General features: G+C 41.4%; 1 protein-coding gene across 2 annotated transcripts in view; it reads right to left on the bottom strand.

The window, feature by feature from the left end:
* Nucleotides 1-17,765, bottom strand: part of STARD3NL (STARD3 N-terminal like) — a 52,932-nt gene extending 35,167 nt beyond the window's left edge. Inside the window, exons 1-2 of one of the 2 annotated variants that reach the window (XM_072760032.1) lie at nucleotides 17,562-17,695; nucleotides 16,806-16,862 (exon numbers count right to left, since the gene is read on the bottom strand). The gene's annotated coding sequence lies outside the window, so the exon portion shown is untranslated. Of the gene's footprint in view, nucleotides 1-16,805; nucleotides 16,863-17,561 lie in introns of both variants that reach the window. The other variant, XM_025984054.2, reaches the window with a different exon arrangement.
* Between the last annotated feature and the right edge of the window lie 3,750 nt (nucleotides 17,766-21,515).

Genomic DNA, 21,515 nt, shown 5'->3' with positions numbered 1-21,515 from the left:
ATATTCAAATGTATTTCCAAAACATGGCATACATAAGTCAAAACTCATACAAATAAAAACTAAACGCAATAAGGCAGATATTTCTACCCATTAAAATGTTTCTTTGCAAAAAAAAAATGTTTCTTTGCATTTCAAAAGTATGCATGAACAAAACATGATTCACATAAGCCAAAAAGCTTTGAAATTATATAAATTTTGACTGGTTTTCAGTTTAGGAGGCCTGGCATACTTTCTTTTTTTTTTTTTTTTAATCTTTTTTTTTTTTTTAAAGATTTGTATTTATTTATTTATGATAGTCACAGAGAGAGAGAGAGAGAGAGGCAGAGACATAGGCAGAGGGAGAAGCAGGCTCCATGCACCGGGAGCCCGACGTGGGATTCGATCCCGGGTCTCCAGGATCGCACCCTGGGCCGAAGGCAGGTGCTAAACCGCTGCACCACCCAGGGATCCCTGGCATACTTTCAAACTTTGTGGACTCTTCATCTCCAAATTGACATCTACTGTCTTCCACTTTCCTTCAAGCATGGCTCTTTCAAGTCTCTCATTCTCCGTGTTTTGAAAGAGACAGGGTAATATATTAGTGATATAAGAAAAAAGCGCAAACTGAAAGAAAAAATTAACAACTGCAATGCTGGGTGGCAGGGAACAAGAGGCATCAGAAGAGGAGTGTGTGCCCATCTTTAGGGACACACGTGTGGACAGAGAGGTTACAATGTTGCTCTATCAGTATAAGTCAGAAATCTGGACTGTAAGAGAAAATTAACCAAACACCAAGTGTTAGTTTAATGAAAAATAAATAAATAAATAAATAAATAAATAAATAAAGCCACTAAAGATCAAGGAAAACTCATTACTTATAAACCATCTGGCCTGTACTTCTGCAAAAAAACATCTACAGATGATAAATATGCCATCAAAATTCAGTTGCAAAAGAAAATAACTAGTCTTTCTGGCTCACAGAGAAAGAAATTTATATGTCAAAATATATTGAAGGTTCCATTTAAGTTAATGAAACAAAACCACTTGCACGCATTATGTAGTAAAAGAAACTTCAGGTAAATAAATGATTTTAGGATGAGGAATTTGTAAGAACATCTACAAAGAGAAACATCAGTATATAAAAATCAAAGGTGTCTCTATCTTACGTTAGAAGTGAAACTTAACGATGTTTATAGCAGCAATGTCCACAATAGCCAAACTGTGGAAGGAGCCTCGGTGTCCATTGAAAGGTGAATGGATAAAGAAGATGTGGTTTATGTATACAATGGAATATTACTCAGCAATTAGAAACGACAAATACCCACCATTTGCTTCGACGTGGATGGAACTGGAGGGTATTATACTGAGTGAAATAAGTCAATCGGAGAAGGACAAACATTATATGGTCTCATTCATTTGGGGAATATAAATAATAGTGAAAGGGAATAGAAGGGAAGGGAGAAGAAATGGGTAGGAAATATCAGAAAGGGAGACAGAACATGAAGACTCCTAACTCTGGGAAATGAACTAGAGGTAGTGGAAAGGGAGGTGGGCGGGGGGTGGGGGTGACTGGGTGATGGGCACTGAAGGGGGCACTTGATGGGATGAGCACTGGGTGTTATTTTGTATGTTGACAAATTGAACACCAATAAAAAATAAATTTATTATTTAAAAAAAAGTGAAACTTAAAAGTGTTTAAAGACATAATGAAAATCTTAAAATTCAATTAGAAAAATGGGCAAAGACAAGACACATAAGAAAAAAATGTATTGATACTCTAATAAAAAAGAATTCTCATCCGATACCTGTAAATTTTTTAGAGAAGCAAATTAAATTTATGAGATCATCTATTAAATAATTTCCTCAGACCTTCAGGTAGACCTCAAACTCTTAAATCTTGCCTAACCTACCACCTGGTCTACTTCTGCCTCCCTCTCCAGAACCACTCATGCTAAAAATCATAAGCACTTCCCTAAAGTAATCACATTCTCTGGAAGCTCTACTTGTATTTTTCTCTCTACCTGGAGTGCTATTCTCATCTCTATGGCTGACTCATCCTATAAGCCTTAACTCAAAGGTTACTTTCTCAGGAAGCCTTGGCTTCTTCCACTCTTTCACACCTCTCTGCCCTGAGAAAAAATTGGCAACTGCAGTGCCGGAACTTCTATAATGACATTTATTTCACTGCATCAAGATTATTTTTGCTCTTCATTTTTTTTAAAGCAAGTTTGCTTAAAATGTTGGGATTCATCTATTTACCAGTCCCTTCATTCTGGACAGTGAAAGTGGGAGAAATTAAAGACAGACAGACATGGAGCACCTGGGTAGCTCAGTCAGTGAAGTGTCTGACTCTTGATTTTGGCTCAGGTCATGATCTCAGGGTGCTGGGATCCAGTCCTTCATCAGGTTGCCTGCTGAAAAGGAGTCTGCTTATCTCTTTCTGTCCCTCTCTCTGCATGTGTGTGCTCTCTCTCTCCTTCTCTAAAATAAGTAAATAAACCTTAGAAGAAAATACAAAAGACTATTGAAAATTGCATCAAAAACACGCAATTGAACAAAATAGATGCAAGATCCCAACACTGAAAACTATAAAACACTGCTTAGAAAATAAAGATGAAAATAAATGGAGAGATATATGATGTCTACGGATTAGAAGAATTCATAGTGTTAAAACTTCAATTCTTCCCAAATTGATCTATAGCTATGACTCAATCCTAATAATAATCCCATCAAGTTTTTTTGGTAGAAATTGACAAATTAATTCTAAAATATATATAGAAATGCAAAGAAATGAGAATATCCAAAGTAATCTTGAGAAAAAAGAACTAAATTGGAAGACTCACATGGCCTAACTTTGAGATTTTCTATAGAGCTTCAGTCATGAAAATGGTGTGGTACCAGCATAAGATCAACAGATAGATCAACGGAGCTAAGAGAGAGCCTAGAAATAGACCTGCACTTCTATGATCATTTGACTGAAAAAAGATGCCAGAGCGATCCAAAGGTAAAAAGAAAGTTTGTTTTTAACGAATCATCCCAGGACAACCAGATATCAAAACTGAACGGGGAAAAAAAAAAAGAACTTTGAACCCTGACTCACACTGTACAAAAAATAAGAATGTGTGGGAGAATATTTTTACAACCTTTTCATAGGCAAGGATTTCTTATAGAAGACACAAATCTATAATCATTAAAAAATTTTGTATATGCTGTTTTGAAGAGTTCCCACTGGCAAATGTAGAAAAACCTCAACATGAAAACAAGTAATGACAAGATATGTTGGAAAAACTGAGGGCTGCCTGGGTGGCTCAGTGGTTGAGCATCTGTCTTCAGTTCAGGGCGTGATCCCAGATCCTGGGATGGAGTCCCTCATCGGGCTCCCTGTGGGGAGCCTGCTTCTCCCTCTACCTATGTCTCTGTCTCTCATGAATAAATAAATAAAGTATTAAAAAAAAAAGTTGCAAAAGTCCACAGTAGTGTTTATTGTAAGAGAGAGAGAGAGAGAGACAGAGAGAAGTTCTCCTTTACAGGAAAAAAATGTCACATAAAAAAAGAAGAAGAGATAATATAGTTGGAAAAAAATCAATAATTTGTAACCCACAATTGGAGTAACTGAGCCATGTAAAAATCTTCAATGGACACTAAAAAAGATGTTGTTGAGAAATAGGATCTTCATAATCTCAAAGTCTTATCCCTCAGATTATCTAATAATTCCTTTGGGGATAATATATCTTTATAGTGAAGACATCTAGCAGCCACCATCTGTACCAAGTCTTCAAACAGCATTATCAACACTGGAATCAGCTGACATTATATACCCTCTGATGTGATGCAGTAAGAAATACATAACACCAATTATCTACTGTGACATGCCCTTGCCAAAAATGTTTAACCTGATTTTACTCATAAAGAAACAGGGGTGCCTCAGTCAGTTAAGCATCTGCCTTCAGCTCAGGTCATGATCCCAGGTCCTGGGATCGAGTCGCCCCACACTGGGCTCCCTGTTCAGAGGGGGATCTGCTCCTCCCTCTCCCTCTGCACCTCCCCCTGTCAGTCTCTCTCATTCTCTATCAAATAAATAAATAAAATCTTGAAAGAAAGAAACAATCAGACAAACACAGCATCACAGCATATTGGGATGTTCTCCAAGATACGTATTGTGGACTGTTCAAAGAAGTCAACAGGGTTAAAAACAAAACAAGAACAGAAAGAAGGAAAAGTGTGCATACTCTTTGAACTTAAAACACATAGATACAATTATCAAATGCAATGCAGAAGTCTAGACTAAATGTTGAATTTAAGAAAGAAAAAGAGAAAGAGGAAAAGAAAGAAAGAGAAAGAAAGAAAGAAAGAAAGAAAGAAAGAAAGAAAGAAAGAAGAAAGAAAGAAAGAAAAGAAAAGAGAAAAGAAAAGAAAGAAAAGAAAAGAAAAAAGAAAAGAAAAGAAAAGAAAAAAAGAAAAGAAAAGAAAAGAAAAAATACCTATAGAAGACAACTGGGGAATTGATTATAGTTCAATACTCTGGTTATAGAGAATGCCCCTATTCTTAGTAGATGCATGCTGAAGTACTCTGTAGTAGTGTCATGAAGTACACAGCTTAACTTATGAATAGTTCAGAAATACATGAGGACAGAAAGATGTTTTGTAATAGATTTGGCTCTCTTTATCCATCCAACTAGGACCTATAAACATACAAAGGACATACACTTAAATACAATGTGTATACAATATGTACATATATATGTAGCATATAGACATTATAAAGAGCAAAGGCAAATTTTCATTACAAAAAGAAAATCACTAAAGTATGAGCTACCCTTATGAGCACAGAGGCACTAAATTCATCCTAGAAAACCGCTTAAGCCATTCTACAAAACAGAATGAACAGGCATTTTGTATACATTTGCATAATTCTTCTGAATTCTTCTGTACATGACTGTTTGAGACAGTGAGACTAAAAGGAAAACCTCTGTAAGATCTCTAGGCATCCAAATAATTTTGCTCTTTATATAACTAACAAATTATCCCCACACAAATGAAAGTTGGTTGAAGACTTCTAAAGTACTTGTGACTGCAGATAGAAGTTGATTTGCATGAACTTTCAGCCAGTGTCAAACACCTAATGGTCTTTTTTGTCCATCGATGGAGGCCCCAATCAAATGATGGAGGGTACACTGAGCAACAGTCTAGGCTCTAGTTTGCTCAATTCTTTCGTGAAAATGTGCACAAGATAATTATTTGCTGTAAGCTTTTGCTAGCCACATCTGTCCCACATTTGGTTCCATACAGTAGTACCCAAACTTTCCCCAGACACTTGGGGAAGGGGATTTTTTACAAGGTATCATGCACCGAGGCCCAGGCATACCATGTGCTGTTTTACTCATGCAGTTGATTTATTATACTAACTTGTACCTACATTTCAACACCACCTCCTTCTGTTCCTACTTCTCTTTATGAATTTAAGAATGTCCAACTCCATAGTCATCTCTCCATATATATTTTCCAAGGTTTTATTCCAAATATTTATTTTTTAGGTCTCATATTTCCTAGTGTTGTTTACTCACTTGGGATGTAACAAAAGCTTTTATTCTGTCCTGACAAATCTACTCACTCTTCGCTGCTACTTTCTGCTCTCTTCCCCCTGTCCCCAACACACACATTCAAGGTTTTCTATTAAAACCCTCAGTCCTTTCTAGCAGTCTTGTCTCACTCAACAATTTCTGCTAATATCAGACCAAAGTAACTGTGTGTGCATAAAAAGGATTTGACCTTTCAACAGTATGCTTCAAGACTAAGATTTATTTAGAAATTAATATTAGTGGTGGGGAAAAATTAAAGTAGAAAACAAACATGTTATGGTGCTGCTTTTAGGTCAGTCTTCTTTTTTTTTTTAAGATTTTATTTATTTATTCATGATAGACATGGGGGGGGCGCAGAGACACAGGCAGAGGGAGAAGCAGGCTTCAGGCCAGGAGCCAGACGCAGAACTCGATCCCGGGACTCCAGGGTCATGCCCTGGGCCAAAGGCAGGCGCTAAACCACTGAGCCACCAAGGGATCCCCTTAGGTCAGTCTTCTAACAACACTAATTTATCTCCCAAGCCCAAAGCTGTTTTTATGAAAACCTGATTTCTAAGTGATCTATTTCTATAGCAATAGTAAAAATATTTGTGAACTTTTGACACTGAATGTAGACATATTAATGTTTACAGATGGCTGGATAAATCCATAATGACGTTTCCATAATTTGTAAAGCAAACAAAAATATATACTGAGAAGCTGAATCTGGATGTGTACTACAACATTTTAAAATTGCATTTGATAATTTCTGAAAATTCAGAGTTTCCCAGAAATATACCATGTCCACTTTTATTGCTCCACAAATACATTCTGAGCACCAAAAAAAAATGTGTCAGGTCTTCCTCTGAGCAGTGGGGATGTGGTAATGAACAGACAAAAAATTTCCTGCCCTCACAGAGCTTACTTTCTAAAGTAAGGGGGCTGAGGATAAACAGAAGAGCACTGTAATTCTTAAACTGGACAGTCAGGATGTCCTCCCTAGGAAGGCGGAGCAAAGACCTGCAAGGAGCAGTGTGAGGAGAGGGAAGAAGGCCAATGCCCTCAGGTGGGGTGCAGCTGGCCTGGCCACCTAGGAATGCACACAGGTCTTTAGCTTTCAGTTTTGCTGGAGCGAAGTAACAGAATAGAGTTGGAGAAGAGGACAAGAGAGAGGTTAAGAAGGGACAGAGGAGTTTGCAGTCCACTTTAAAAACTTTAAGGAGACAGGAAGAAACTGGAAGGTTTTCAGCAGAGGCTCTCTAGCTGAGAGAACCATAGAAGCAGGAAGACCAATCAACGGACATGGCAACAATTCAGGGAAGAGGTGATACAGTGACTCAGCAGACTGGGATGGTAGCAGTGGAGGTGATGAGAACAGACTAGTTCTAAACACGGAGGCAAAAGCATTTGTTGATAGACTGGGTATGAGGTATGGGATAAAGGAAGGACTCAAGAACTGCCAGCTTTACAGCCAGGGGACACAGAGGGATGGAGTTGCTCCTTACTGAAATCGAGAAGTTAATGGATGGGCAACTTCGAGGAAAAACTTCTATCAGTTTAGTTTGGACACACAAAGTGTGAGGCACTTACTAACATCCAAGTGGAGGGACGCCTGAGTGGCTCGGTGGCTGAATGTCTGCCTTCGGCCCAGGGTGTGATTCTGGGTTCTGGGATTGAGTCCCACATCAGGCTCCCTAAATGGAGCCTGCTTCTCCCTCTGCCTGTGTCTCTGCCTCTCTCTCTCCGTGTCTCTCATGACTAAATAAATAAAATCTTAAAAAAAAAAAAACATTCAAATGGACAGTAATTATAATTAAAGTAGCTGGAAATAAGTCAGGAGTTCAGGAGACAGATCTTAGCTAGACATAGAAATCTGAGAGTCGACAGAATACAGATGGAAGGTCAAACCATGAGACAGAACAGAAAGTTGAATGTTCTCCCTTCTTTCCATAAAAGTGAGAAAAAAACAAAGTGCCTTTATTTATAGAGCAGAAAATAAGTAAGAAAGTAGATCCACTAAAAGTTCCCATTTTGTTAAGAACAATAAGCGCTGAACACCTACAAAATGTAAAACCCCAAGGATATTTAAAAGGATTCAAAATGCAATGCAAGAGATCATCACCTAATCTCAGCAGAACTTCCATCTAATTGAGGAGACAGATAAATAAGAGAAGGGAACGACTGAAGAAAAAGAAAGGAAGGAAGTCAAGTGTGTCCCCCTGAGAATAACCATGTCCTTGGGTGTGGCCTAGTCCAGGAAAAGATGAACCAGTTGGAGAGAGGAAGGACATCTGACAATGTATATTTGTTCTTCCATAGATCACAGTTGGCAAAATGGCAGCATGCCATGGAGTGGCCAGTCATGTTGGGTAGTTCATATTGTTAGCTCACTACCCTGGTTGACAACTTGGTAGGGAGTTATGCGCCCCCACTGGCGAGTCAGATGGCTGGCATGTTACAGCTACATCTCATCAGTGTTCAAAAAAAAAAAAAAAGTCTCTCTCAAGATGGGCTCTGGCAAACAAGAACATTCATCTCTTTCAGAAACTGCTATCAGGTGGCCAAGAATAACTGGAATGACATGGGGTCTTTATAGCTACCTTCCTGCAGCTTCTATTGTCTCTCTCCAAACTCTGATTCTCCTCCTAGTAGAGCTCTCCTAGTGCTCAAATAGATTTTCCAGCTTTTCTCCCCTTCTCAGCTTTAGCTCTAATGTCTAAACTCATATATTTCCTTCACAGCTCACCTAGAAACAACTTTATTTTAATCTTCTAGGTCACAGAAGCTATACATAACCCCATTTCCCTTCATGAGTCAAACAAAGTCATTTCCACAGGTATAAAAGACTGCTGATTTTTTTTTTGGTTGCTGACTACCCACCATTTTCCAGAACTTGTTCTTGTTCCCACAGAAGGAAATCTACTTTTAGCTTTCCTAAAAAATCACAAGAGATCAGTTATTATGGCTATTATGGAGTTAGCACTATTTTTCCCAATTTTGAATTCATTAGTACTCTCAACCATCAGGAGATGGCAATTCGGACAACCTTGTTGCTCCTGACCACACACATTCTCATGAATATTTAAAACTTCCTCTTAGGGATGTGCTGCCAGCTTTAGCGATCATGGAGTCAACAGTCATTATTTTCTAGACAGATGAGGTCTGTTGGAGGAGATCATCAAGAAGACGTGACCACCAGCCAACCTGTGAGCTGGACCTGGCCAACTGGAGGCTCCCCATCCCCTTTCCTGTCCTTGGAATGTGTATTCTCCTTGCCTTCCTCACTCCCAGAAGCTGCTCCAAAGATACAGCCTTGAAATAGAACTGTGGTGCTGAAGCCATCTGGACTGGGTGTATGACTGACTAAACTCGCTGGAGGCCGCGATGTAAACTTTTAAAGATTCTGGAGGCTGGGTGAGGAAAACTATTCATCTTGCAGCTGCTCAAACAAGCCTTGTAAGTTAAGTTCCTTGGTTCCTTACAACTGCCACAGCCAATGTGAAGTGAACTCCTCCTTCACTCTGTCCCTGTCCTATACACACAGGGGCCAGTTTCGGGTTACACTCTGGATGCTCCAGAGGAAGTTGTGAACCAACAAAATCCCTCAATTAAGAAACCTGAAATATTTTTCAGTGCATTTGAGGACATTTCTACACCACGTAATGCCACTTCTTTAGTGCTTGGTGCAAGCAATTTTCAAACGGAGGCTTTTGGTTCTCAGGACAAACTATAATCTTATTGATCTAGATCTGAAAATCAGTTAATAGCCCAAGGCAGTGAGCTCACTGGTCTCCTGGGAATCACAGGCAAGGGGTTACCAGTGTATACTTCTCTTGGTAACCATCTTTCTTCATCTCAATGACTAGAATTAAGAATGTGTTCATCACACATTCTCCATAGGCCTCTCCAAACTTCTCTTCTCTACACAGGAGGGAAATAGCAGCTAAATTCCAAGTAGCCAGCTGATGAGTAGACAGCAAACCTAAGGTGGCTATCCAGAAGCGAGCAGGGTTTCTTTTCATTCAACAACACAAGACTCCTTCTGTGGAAGAGGAGAAATAAGCATTCCTGCAAGGATCACTCTAGCTGACAAAGCCATCCTCTACTCACTGCTCCTACAGTGGCTCCGACACAGGGAGAACTGGTACCCTAAGAGTGACGCCACGGAAGATAAGAGTATCAACCGCCCCTGGCATTATCCAAGGCCAACTTCCTAATTCACAAACGAGAGCAAGCCAATAAAAGGATTTGTTATTGACATCTTTGCCCAGGACTATCTACCAACAGGCAGACGTTACACATGTTATCTCCTCCACTCTGACATACAGATATGGCACACAGTTCCTAACATAATTACTAATCTCTACCATGGATGAAGATCAGCTTGGTGCATATGACAGATAAGGAAAATAAATGGCAAAATCGTGATGCCTGGATTTTTTAAAAAAGTAATCTTTTGTCGTCTGACTTCTTAGGTGGTCACACAGGAAACTGACCTTCAGGAGATCAGCATGAGTAGACTTTATCAACCTAGCTTACGCTTCAGAAAACAGAATCACAAAAGCAAAGACCAACTAATTGTAAGACTCAGGGCAACTATAGGGTGATATACCCAGAAAACTGAATTATAGCCTCGTAATGAGAATGGATGCAGAGGACGTTACAGAGGCAGAGGACATCACAAAAGTAGTAGGATCTCTTTAAGCTCTCAAGGTTCTCGATAAAGGTTTGAAACCAGCTCCATTATTTGCTCTCAATGTAACAAGAGATAAGCAATTACAAAATCAAAAAGAAAATTATAAGAATGACTTAAAAATACAGATAACAATGTAAAACATATATACTACCTGTAAATATTTCAAACATGTTTAAGGTAGGAAAAAACTGACAAATAATAACCCATAAGGTCTTGTGTACAGTTTTTACTACAAAGACAATGCATTTATTTTCATTCTGCCATGAGTTCCATCCTCCAAACTGGGGACCATGTCATTCCCCTAAGATCTCTATTGGACTTTCCCAGTTTTCCCAATTATCATTTATTCACATTACTCCAATAATTCAGACTCACTTCATCCTCGAAACACCCTCCATGCTGGTATCATGCTAGGTTTTTAAAAATGAAAACCTGAATGCTCATTTCATCCCTCTACTCCAAACTCAATTTCTCTCTAGCCATAGAGAACCAGGGCTCTAGCCATAGGAACCTATTTTTAGTTCCCAATACAGGAGGAAGTTCAACATGTATGCCTTTGCCCTAATGCTCCCTCTTCCTAGAGAGCCTTTTCGTCTGAGCCCTTAAACAACAACAATAAGTCATTGTTCAAGGAAGCTTAAGTACCACTTCCTCAAAGAAACCTTCTGTGGCCCCACTGCATGACACACATGGCACATATCTTTAATGGCACCTCTACTCACACATTTTTTCACATGTTCTTTTCTCAGTGCTATCAAGAGTTCCTACAAGACACGTCTATACCCTTTGCACCTGGGGAAATACCTGGTCATATGTTAAGCATTTGTTTGTTCAATTCATGAATCACAAATATCATTGTAAAGAAGTCTGGGGTCTGGGTACTTGTTAACCAAAATTAGGCAAGTTTACACACATGTCTGGAGTTTCAATATGTTACATTAAAGGAACCAAAATACTTGAACTTTCTTGAATTATTATAACTGACAAAACAATCAGAATGCCCCGATTTAATGATTTTGGTCATCTCTTTTTCTAATGTATTTGGAAAGGGGTTAAAGATTTTATTTATTTATTTGACAGAAAGAGACACAGAGACAGAGACAGAGAGAGCACCAGCAGGAGGAGCACCAGAGGGAGAGGGAGCTGGATACAGGGCTTTATGCCAAGACCCTGAGATGCATGACCTGACCTGAAGGCAGATACTTAACCGACTGAGCCACACAGGGACCCTTACAGTGTATTCTGAATGCTATTTACTGAAGTCACTCCAAAACAACACACTACATAAACAAACAAATATATGGAAAAGAGAAAGAAATCACTATGTGAATGGGACCCAAACAGACAGATGTGTAAGTATCTACCACAAGTAAGACACTATCCTAGAGCTATGAGGAAAACTAAGATGGAAAAGACGTGACTCTGATCCCCAAGTAGAATTAGTTTTATAAAGGAGGTAAAATAGTTCTACAAATAAGGAGCAATCAAAGCCTAAGATAATTATAATACAGAGAAGACTGAACTTTAGGTTGTGGTGACCAGAAAAGGCTTCATGAAAAAGCTGGCCCAAAAGGAAACATGACTTTGCAAGAAACGGAAAGATAGTATATTTTGAGGAAGAAGACGAGTAGAATAGATTAAAAAGAGGCATAGGATCACGTCCAGGAGCAGTGAGCCACGGATGGTCTGGGAAGGGGCCCCACGTGAGGAAGCTTCAGAAGGTGCAGCTGGACCAGGAAGGAGGACAGGTGACAAGGCGCATGGATGGGGAACAGGGGAGCATGGGCTTGATTTCACACCGAGCAGAGGCATGAGGGCACACAGGCTCAACTAAAGAGGCCAGAGTCTGAGGATGAGGATAATGCACTGAAGACCACAGCCATCCATCCGCTACTGAAATGTAGGCAGAGGTGCTGGTCATTCAAAGCGTTAAATGTGGACTCAACTGATTTCTGGCTGTCAACAAAGAGAGGTATAGTTGGGGTTTGCTTCTCCAGGATACAGCCGTTCCAGGATTCCAGAATTTATGTTTTCTCAATGTCCTATAAAAATATCTATTTTACCACCTGGAAAAGTAGAGGGCATGAGAGAAACAGTTACCAACGTGCTGAAGGGCCAGAGAGTACAGAACTTTCAAATGGTCTGCACTGAGCAGCAGAGCGCTGAAAGTTCAAAGGGTGTCGGATGGCCAGCTTTCATTCTCATGCTGGCTTACAAAGCTGCAAGACACCCACTTCTAGTCTGGGAACCCCCTGCCATCCACCCTCATTTCCAGAGCCTTCAAAGGGAAACGTGCCTCCCCCCCACATTTCTACCATCAAATACACATACACTTCTGTATCATCTCACGCCACTGCAAAGTTTACACACAAAAATACCCAGCCCAAAATGTCAACAGGATGAGAAATCCAGACACAAAGCAATCAGAACAGCAGCTGACAGAGAAGAAGGCCTCTCTAAGTGTCGGCTCTTTTCAATAATGCCCAAAGTCCTGGCTGGCTTCCTACCTCGGCTGAAGAAATTTCTAATAGCTCTGGAGCTCCTTGCTTTGATGAACTTAACTACCATACAAATAGGAAAATGTACTTGAAACTCCCTAGTTCCACAGCTTTAGCTCAACAAGCAAGTAGTTAATTAAAAAAAAAAAAAAAAAAACGAACACCTGCAAATACATTTTCCTAAAACAAAAAGCAAACAAGAATATACCTGGGCGAGCAATAATGCACAGTATTTGAAAAGTATCCTGCCCTGTAAAACAGGGGTCGTGGAAACCTGTGTTTACCATAACTTAGAAGGTACTAGGCAAAATTCCTCTCAACTCCCAAGTTTTACACACTGAGGATACCCACTGGTCCCAGGATATTTTTTTGGAAAACGAGAAGAAGTAGAGGAGAAGGGTTTTAAACTAGAGGGCTGACCAAACCCATTACTTACTTCCCCAATACCTGCCCAGGAACATCCTGCAGGCTTAAACAGCTGAGGCAGGGATCCTGGGTGAGATGTCCTGCTTTGATGTGGAGTCACCACAACAGGTACCTTCCAGATCCAGATGGAGAACAAGCCAAACAAGTCAAATAGCACACAAAGCCTCGAGCTCTGCAGGACATGGGGGCCTGCAACAGCTGGTGGGAGCCCCTGCTGCCTTGAGCCAGGGATGTGGACCAGGCTTCTTAGCTCAGCAGGACACCCACCGCTGGATAGGCTCTCTGGGCCTTTTCTAATCTTTAATATTAAAAAGTGGACTTTCTATTACTTTTTCCAATACCACCAAGACAGACAATAACGATTTTTACTTGCGACAATGTGCCTTCAACATCTATAACCCCAGAGACTTGAGCTCCTCTCAAGGGAATTGAGGGTCAGAAGTCAGATCCTTAACTGAAACAGTAAAGAGGTTCTGTTGAACCAAAGCCAAGAAAACCATAACAGTGCCTCTCTCAAAGATGAAATGATAAATAAAACTGAAGGGCTCTACAATCCACAAAAAAACTTTGCATGTTATAACATGAATCCTTACGTGTCTTTTAGACTCAAGCAAACATATATGTATAAGAGTGTATGACCAAGGATACCAGGTAATATAATTCTAATTTGACTAATGAAAGACAATCTCTATTAACTTATATAAGGAGAGTCAAAAAGCCACCAGAAAGTACTTTCTGGTAAACTGTTAGTTTACTATTATTCACCTGCCATATCCCAATCATAATGAACAAAGCCTGGAAATGAATAATGAGTATTTTTAAATTTGTAGGAAGATAATAACCCATTTTTCAACCATGAAATTCATGAAATGATTTTTACTTTTTTTTAAAATGATTATATATTACGAAGAAAGAGAAGTTATATCTCTGAGATAACCCGAAGACTTCCTCAATTCCAGGAAGAAACTCCACTTGCTAACAGAAACTATGAGCCTGCAATTCTAGACAATGTTCTCACACTTGGAAGTACACGGTTAAATCTGGAAAACCAGTAACAAATTTTGAACTCCATTTCAAAGATGTGGGCAATTAGGGGCACCTGGGTGGCTCAAGTCATGATCCCAGGGTCCCAGAATGGAGCGCTATGTCGGGCTCCTTACTCAGCAGGGAGCCTGCTTCTCCCTCTCCCTCTCTCACTGTTACTGTGACTCTCTCTCTCTCTCTCTCTCTAACAAAATTATTTTTAAAATTTTTTTTAAGAAATGTGTGCAATTAATCCTTAAATTTTAAAGTCATTTTGAAACTACTATCTTTCTTCTAACAAAAATCAAGGATTCATTCAGAAAGTCTGCAGCTGCTCCTTGCTGAGAAAAGGTAAGGAAAACAAGGCAATGGACTATACTAGCCCAAGAAATATTACTACCTTGAATGAGTTTATGGACAATAAATTCACCATGTTGAAATATTGTATTCTCAGGAGCGCCTGGGTGGCTCAGTCAGTTAAGTGTCTAGCTCTTGCAGATTATGTCTCAGGGTCATGAGATTGAGCCCCACATCAGGCTCTGCATTGAGCCTGGAACCTGCTTAAGATTCTCTCTCCTCTCTGTGTCCCTCCCTCCCCACTCTCCCACCTGCTCATTCTTATTATTAATAAGAATGAAAAAAGAAATATTGTCTCTCAAAAAAAAGAAATATTGTATTTTCATATATGTAGAAACTCACTGTGATGGAACTTTTATGAAGTATAACAGAAAAAAATATTTGGCTGAGATTCAGTAAGGTAAGAACTTGGTGCCAGTTATGCTTTGAAAATCTGGGCCTCCACAGCTTGACCTTTAAATTGAGAGGACTGGGGATGCCTGGGTGGCTCAGTCCATTATGCATCTGCCCTCGGCTCTGATCACGATCTTGGAGTCCTGGGATCAAGCCCCACATCGGGCTCCCTGCTCAGTGGGGAGTCAGCTTCTCCCTCTCCTTCTGCCCCTCCTCCTACTCATGCCTGTGCTCTCTCCCCCCCTCCAAATAAATAAAATCTTTATAAAATGAGAGGACTGAATCATGACCTCTAAAATATCATTTCAAAAAATATAACTTCAAATAACAGAGATTTGTAGCTACTGCTATATATTCAGGGAAGCAGTGAGGTGGAGTAGCATGGATTAGACTTTGGGGGCAGGCTAACTGGAGTGTTCAAATCTTTACTCACTCAGTACAAGCTGGACAGCCAAAGGGCAAGCTTCCTTTCTGATCAAGAAGGGATCATATTTACCTCTGCAATATGTTGGAAGGATAAGAATGTAAGTAATGCACCTGACACACTGTAGGCACTAAATAAAGGCAGGCATTAAGTCTCTGGTGAGTTCAAAGTTCTCATGGAAAATGGTAATCCACTTGACAGTGCAGTTTCCTAGAACTCAGCTTGGACAAGAGCTGGGATTGACAGCCAGTTCTTTCCAAAGGGCCAACACATAAAGATAATACTGGAGGATTCATAGGAAGGAAGGATAAAAGCAGGGAGCTGAGAAGAAGCAGAGGCTTAAAGTCCTGCACATAATAATGAACACACACACAAAAAAAAAAAAATAGCATGGGACACAGTGCTCAAGGGAAGAAGACATATTTTCATTGAGAGGTGACTACTGGTGAAAAAAATATGTAATGAGTTGCTGCAATGATTTCATAACCAAAATAAAGCAGAGAGCTGGCTAGAGTCTATGAATGTCACTAAATAAAGAGGGATTTGGCAATACACAAATCCTATGTCCTCTGCCTCACACCCAGCTCACACCCAGCTCACACCCAGCTCTCCATTGTCATCCCCCCCCCCTTCACTCTCTCCAAGGTTCACTCCATTGCACATAGCTTCTCTTCTACCCCTGGAACATGCTCCTTTGCACTGCAGTGTCTGCCTGGAAACTTCCACCAATCTTCCTGTGGGCTGACTCATTCCAAACATTCACGTCTCATGAAACTGTCACTTCCTCAAGGAAGTCTTCTCTGATTACCATACCTAAATCCCCTCCTACTCTCCCACATCCCAGTCACACTCTATCCCCTTATCCTGAACTATTTCTTCTACCATTTATCATTACCTAAAACTGTCATTTCCATTTACATGTTTATTGTGTCTCCACCAAAATGGAAGGTCTTTAAGGATGTAGATTTTTCAGCACTTAATCCTCAACATCTTCAGGCAAAATGCGGCAGAGACGAGGTACTCGTCCGATAAACTTGTTCAAAGAATAAATTCAAATGATTAAAATGGCCATCCTGTGAACATCAGGAAGGAAAAGTCCCCCCAAAAGTGACTTCAATTCCATATCTTTAATGCAGTTTTATGCAATAATGCAGACTTAAAAGTCCAATGTTTTTGACAGCAAGATTTAAAGAGAATGATTGTTTTATGAAAAGAAGAAAACATCATATATGTATGCATATATTGTGTAGTGCACATTTTTCACTTTATGGGCATGAATCCATCAATAAAGCAAAGGTAATGAAAGTTTTATTTTTTGAGATCCTGCTTTTAGAAAGAGAGGGTATATAGGTGGGAATGATCTTTCAGAGCCCTTCTCAACAAAGATTCTAAGGGAAACCATCTGAACTAGTTCCAGTATATTTGAGAGATTGGACCTGTTAGTTTGTTACCTTGCTAAACTTATCCAAACTATTAACTGAGTCAAGTGATGAATTCAGTGATTCCATCTGTGAAATAGAAGACAAATGACATGGTGAATAACTGGCGCATTAATGGAAGGGTAAGAAAAGCTCCACAATGTTAACCCATATTTGAACAAAAGAGAGGGGAGGAAAAAAATATATATATATCTCTTTCTAGAAAATCCTCAACAAAAATCATCATGCTGCTGAGATTTCAAAATATGGCCGGATACCATGGGTGGGCAAGGCAGTGAAAGGAAACTACCACCACGACCCTCATAACTTGGGCTTTAATTTTTAAGATTTTTGAACACAGATTGTCTTAAATGAGTAAAAGAGGCCAGGGACCGTCCTGGCCTGCACAGCCCAGGCGTCGCCCTGGTCTCCCTTCCTGGTAACTCCGGAGGGCCCCAGGCGGGAGGGTGGGGCGGGACCGGAGGGTGAAGGGATGCAGACCTCACTGCCTGCATCCAGCCCCGCATCCCGGCCCGGGCGCCCAAACGAGGTGGGTCTCTGCCATCGGCAACTTCACCCGCGCATCCTTTACGAACAGCCGAGCCCCTCCTCCTCCCTCCTCCTCCCGGAGGACCGCGCAGCGCCCGGCAAACGCCCCGACGCTCGGGCTCGGGCTCGGGCCTCCGTCCGCGCGGTCTCCCGCGAGCTCCCAGCAAGTCATCTGACCCCCCCCCCCGGGTGACTCAGTTTTCCAATCTGTCAAATAGGGTCATGGGAAACCCAGCCTACCTTATCGGGGGGCTTCGGGCCGGCCGCCCCAGGCTGGCCCGGGGACAGCGGTTCCGTGATTGCGCCCGCGGGAGCCCCAGCGGGCGGAGGGGCGGGGCTTGGCGGGGCGGGACCGGGGAACCGAGCCCCGCAGCCGACGCGCAGCCCACCGCCCGCCGTCAGCCACCCCCGCTCCTCCTCCAGAGCCCGGCCCGTGACGTCAACACGCTGACGTCGACGCACAGAGGCCCCTCTCGCCCGGGGGACCGCAGACGGGGCGGGGGCGGGGCCGTCACAGAGCCGGCGATTGGCGGAAGCGTCTGTCGATCACTCGCTGCCCAATAGGCGACGCGGATCCGGGGGAAGGGGGCGGGCTGGCCTGCCCCGAGGGGAGGGTGGGAATCTGGAGTCCGGACCCTGAGAGCGCGGAGCTGCTCGGACCTGATGGTCGCCGCGCGCGGTTGGGTGAAGCGGCCGCTTCCCCTTTCTCGGGGATTCTGCTTCTTGCGCTTTCCTACAGTGTCTCGCTGGGGACTGAGGTTCCAGTTCGCGGAAAGCGGTCCTGGCCTGGATTTCGCGGCCCCTGGCACGTCGCACCGAGCGCTCCGGGAGGGAAAAGCGGGACCTTCCGCCCCTGAGCGCGGGCCCGCGGCCGCGGTGACCCAGGTCGGCCCCGGCCGGGCGGCCTCGCTCTGCGCCCCGCGGCGGGGCTGGCGCCCGACCTCCGTGTCGTCACGCTTGGTTATCCTCGTCTTCTGCTTTCCCACGAGATGCAGCGCCTTTCAATTACCTTTTAAGTCCTAATTGAACTTTTTTTTTTTTAACCAAAAGATGCTACATTTAAAGATGAAGAAGGTCCTAGAGTGAAAATTCTTCCGCTTCCAGGCCCTCCCGCGGTCAGTTCGCCTACTGGAGGGAACCCGTGTTGTTCTCTGGATGGACAGGCCAAAGGCGCCCTAAGTGCTGCTATTAGTTATTAAGTCACACATAATGATGGATGTGCACGTGCAAATTGGGCCGAAATCCTTTTCCGCCGCTAATTGCAAACCCGGTCCCTATAGGACACCTAGTTCCCATGCATTTGCATGTGTAGGGTTCCCCCCCCCCCCCAATCAACATTACATCCTTGGGATTTTTCCGTATTATATATAAATCTTCCTCTTTTTTTTTTTTTTTTTTTTTTTTTTTTTTTTTTGGAATACTACGTGGTAGTCCTGGGAACTAATAGATACAATTTATGATTTCCTTATTCATTCATTCCTTGAATATGTACTTGGTTTCTTTATTTTCCATTGGAAGCGTTGCTACTGGGTGTTATGCTATCTGTTGGCAAATTGGACCACAACTAAAAAAAAAAAAAAAAAAAAAAAAAAGGTTGCTACATTCCGCCTAAGTTCATGCTCCTTTTTGTGACCCACATCCAAGTGTTCTCTAGGGTAGAAATACGAGCAGGTCGGTGTGCTGCATGGAGAATGTACATTTTAAATCCCCGTGGTGGGTTCTCTTCATTTGCTCCTTTAAGTAGCTGTTACAACTTAGCATTCCTACCCGTGGTATATGATGAGCAACTCCCTGCACCCTTGCTAAAATTGAAAAAATAAAATTAAAAAAAAAATTCTGAGACGATCAGTGTGAAAAAAAGTTTTGAGGGATGACACATGTGCAAAAGAAGTGCACTGATCATGAGTGTATGTCTTGGTAGGAAAACGAATGATCTTGTGTAAGCATCTCCTAGGCTAAGATTTTAAAGGTTTACCAGGAATATAGAATCTCTCCTCATACTTGTCTCAGTCATTGTTCTACAGATGAATAGCTACTATTGCAAAATTTTCCGCCAAAATTAGTTTTGGCTGCCTGAACCTTTGTAAATGGACAACAGATAGTATGATGTACTCCCCCATGGCTCTTTTAGCTCAACAATATGCTTGTAATACTGATCCGTGTTAAAGAAGGTAGTAGTTTATTTTCGTTTTTGTATACGCTTCCAAAGTTTCTCCATTGACTCTAATATTGCTTGACATTACGTTGTTTGAAGTTTGCAGTGACTACAAGTGATACTACTATGAATATTCTTGTCCATCGCTGTTGATGCACCTAGTTACCCATCTGATTTTGGCATATACCTGGGAGTAGTGTTACTGTGCCACAGGATATGCATATATTCACTATTAGTAGACCCTGGCAATTAGTGTTTTGGCTTGCCAATTTACAACTCACTAGTAGTGAGTAAAAATTCCAGTTGCTCAACGTCTTTGTTGACACTTGATATTCTCAGTTTTGTTTTGTGCTCATCCTCTTTTTTCTTTGTTTTCAGTTTTATTGAGACAGATTGAACATACAAAAAAGTTGCATGTATGTAATGTCTAAATCGTAATGAGTTTAGACAGTGTGCATATACACGATACCATCACCACAAACAAGATAATAAACATATCCATCATCACCAAAATATTTCTTGTGCCCCCTTGATTTTGTTGCTTTTTGTTTCTTCCCTGTAAGAGAACATAGCATGAGTTCTACCCTCTTAACAAGTTTTTGAGTGCACAGCACCCTATTATTAACTATAAGCTCTGTGTTGGACAGCAGATCTCTAGAGTTTATTCATTTTGTACTATAACTTTGTAACCATTACAAAATTCCCCATTTTCCCATCTCCCATCTTCTGGCAACCACCATTCTAGTTTCTGCATCAATGAGTTTGACTATTCCAGATTCTTCATATAAGTGGAATCATGCAGCATTTGTTCCTCTGTGACTGACTTATTTCCAGGCATGTTTTCCATGATGATACAATGTCTCCTGTTCCTCACACCAAACCTCATGAAAACCCCAAACCGGGCTAGTCTTCAGTGTCTGCCCTGAGGATAATCATCATGAGGGGACCACAAGCAGGTAAGAGGTGCTGTGGTAAGTGTGGGTCACCTTCTACTCCTTTCTGCCTGCCGCCTCTCTTAGCCCCCACCTCAGACTTCCCTAGACCTGGCACCTAAACCTAAAAGTTTCTCTGTAGCCTCCCCATTCAGGTTCCGGGGACCCATGTTTGCCTAGATGGCCAGGATAAGTTTTGGCCCTGGATTTTGTATTCCACAAATCCCTAGGAATTGTCTGGGCAAGACAGATGCTATAAAGGAAGAGTGATGTTTGAACCTAAGTGAGACAACGTCAGAGTAAGAACTTGTCTCTGGTTCTGCAACTGGCCTTTCACATGACTTTTAAGTAATCAAAACTACAAAATGCAATCATTTGTGACCCGAATAAGTTTTTAAGGCCAGAAATGCATGGATTATCTCTTTAGCTTTTGGCTCAAAGCAATTATTACTTGGAGGAAAGGATATTTAAAATGAAAAATGGGGCAGCCTGGGTGGCTCAGCGGTTTAGCGCCACCTTCAGCCCAGGGCCTGATCCTGGAGACCCAGGATCCAGTCCCACGTCGGGCTCCCTGCCTGGAGCCTGCTTCTCCCTCTGCCTGTGTCTCTGCCTGCCTCTCTCTCTCTCTCTCTCTCTCTCTCTCTCTCGTCTCTCATGAATAAATAAATAAAATCTTTTAAAAATGAATTTTAATGAAAATGTAGAGGTATAGAGAATATTCCCTTCTACTTTTTAAATGCTTGAAAAATGCACAATATTTTCTAAGTCTATCCATGATGTCACAAGTGATAGAATTTCCTTCTTTTTTAAAAGCTAAATAACATTTTATTTATGCATATGCCACATTGTCTTTACTCATTTATCTGTTGATGGCAATTTGGATTATTTCTGAATCATGACTGTTGTGAATCATGCTGCAATAAACATGGCAGTGCAGATATCTCTTTGAGATCCTTATTTCAATTTAGATATGTACCCAGGAATGGAATTATTGGATCATATGGTAGAAGAAATATAAAATATAAACAGACCAATAGATAAGCAAGGAAATTGAATCAGTAATCAAAAACTTCCTAACAATGAAAAGCCCAGGACCAGAAAGCTTCA

This window comes from Vulpes vulpes, chromosome 5, assembly GCF_048418805.1.
Source record: "Vulpes vulpes isolate BD-2025 chromosome 5, VulVul3, whole genome shotgun sequence".
NCBI lineage: Eukaryota > Metazoa > Chordata > Mammalia > Carnivora > Canidae > Vulpes > Vulpes vulpes.
Note: the sequence above shows the minus strand (reverse complement) of the source record. Positions and strands in the feature narration are given on the sequence as shown.